This window comes from Mastomys coucha, unplaced genomic scaffold, assembly GCF_008632895.1.
Source record: "Mastomys coucha isolate ucsf_1 unplaced genomic scaffold, UCSF_Mcou_1 pScaffold5, whole genome shotgun sequence".
Lineage (NCBI taxonomy): Eukaryota > Metazoa > Chordata > Mammalia > Rodentia > Muridae > Mastomys > Mastomys coucha.
The window spans coordinates 83766333-83768435 of NW_022196911.1; positions in this window are offsets into that span (position 1 = coordinate 83766333).

Below are 2103 nucleotides of genomic sequence, written 5' to 3' on the forward strand. Positions count from 1 at the left end.
TTCCAAAAACACAGAGCTGCTTGTATCTGGTGTCTGTGGACGCGCCGCTGCGGGCTAAACCTATCACACTGGAAAATATATTACAGCAGGTAACTTTGGAAAAGTGTCAAAACTTGAATAATAACCAATATGGTGGTTAGCTCTTGGATTTTTGTTTTCCTTCCATAGCTACTAGCTTAGAATTAGGGGAGTAGGGCCTGGAGTGATGACTCATTGGTTAAGATCACTTACTTGTAGGCTTAGATTTTTTTTTAAACCTACTTTTTTCTTTCTTTTTTTCCCTTTTTTATTAAATTAATAAAATTTATTTTAAAATATACAACTTAGCATTGACTTTTTTAAGTCATCAAAATAATTTATAATAGTTAAATGCCTCTTAAATATACATGATATCTTCTGAAGCCAAAAGTTATATGCACTCAACCAGTTTTTAAATCTATTTCGAACATTAAACATGATAGAAGTAGAAAATAATCTCTTATGAAGTCCTCTATGAAACAAAATTGTGACAAGTTCCTGGTTAGACAGAAACCTTTCCATCTCCAAGGGAGAATATGCAGCATAACTGTGGCTTCATAGAATGAATTGGGTAGTGTTCCTTCTGTTTCTATTTTGTGGAATAATTTGAAGAGTATTGGTATTAGGTCTTCTTTGAAGGTCTAATACAATTCTGCACTAAAACCATCTATCTGGTCCTGTGCATTTTTGCAGAGGAGATTTAAATGACTGCTTCTATTTCTTTAGGGGTTATGGGACTGTTTAGATGGTTTATCTGATCCTTACTTAACTTTGGTATTTGGTATCTGTCTAGAAAATTGTCCATTTCATCCAGATTTTCCAGTTTTGTTGAATATAGGCTTTTTTAGTAGGATCTGATGATTTTTCTAATTTCCTCAGTTTCTGCTGAATTTCTGAATTTCTGTCAAATTCATTTCTGATCTTGTTACTTTGGATACTGTCTCAGTGCCCTCTGGTTAGTCTGGCTAAGGGGCTAAGGATTTATCTGTTTTGTTGATTTTCTCAAAGAACCAGCTCCTGGTTCTGTTGATTCTTTGTACAGTTCTTTTTGTTTCTACTTGGTTGATTTCAGCCCTGAATTTGATTATTTCCTGCCTTCTCCTCCTCTTAGGTGTATTTGCTTCTTTTTGTTCTAGAGCTTTGAGGTGTGCTGTTAAGCTGGTAGTGTATGCTCTCTCCAGTTTCTTTTTGGAGGCACTCAGAGCTGAGTTTTCCTCTTAGCACTGCTTTTATTGTGTCCCATAAGTTCAGGTATGTTTTGCCTTCATTTTCATTAAATTCTAAAAAGTCTTTAATTTCTTTGTTTATTCCTTGACCAAGTTATCATTGTGCAGGGCATTGTTCAGCTTCCATGTGTATGTGGGCTTTCTGTTGTTTTTGCTGCTATTGAAGACCAGCCTTAGTCCGTAGTGATCTGATAGGAAGCATGGGATCATTTCAATCTTCTTGTATCTGTTGAGGCCTATTTTGTGATTGATTATATGGTTTTGAGAACCTACTTGCCTGAAACTGGGCTCGGAGCTCCCTCCCATTCTCCTGTGTCAGATGGTGGTGTGGCCCAAGCTCAAGCTTGAATAAAGAGACCCTTAATTCAATTGTATCAGAATTGGCTCCTTGGTGGTCTTTTGGGGGTTCACAAATGTTTCCTAGCACAACAGTATCTTTCAGCATATAAAATGATTTCAGAATGTAAAAATGGCTTTGGATTGAGCTACATAGACATTTATCACTGGTCCTTGGGCTAATGGATAATTCTCCTCAATAACCAATTGACAATTAAAATTTTTTTCTAAAGTCTTAGAAGTAATTATTATAACTATTTAAGATTAATAAGACTGGGCAGTGGTGGCACATGCCTTTAATCCCAGCACTTGGGAGGCAGAGACAGGTGGACTTTTGAGTTTAAGGCCAGCCTGGTCTACAAAGTGAGTTCTAGGACAGCCAAGGCTATACAGAGACAGTCTGCCTGGAAAAACCAAAAAAAAAAAAATTAATAAGATAAAAGTAAACACACTTGGATATGTGAAAGGATAACAATTCTCTTTTTTTTTTTTTAAAAAAAAGTTAAATGCTATTTTTTGTTTT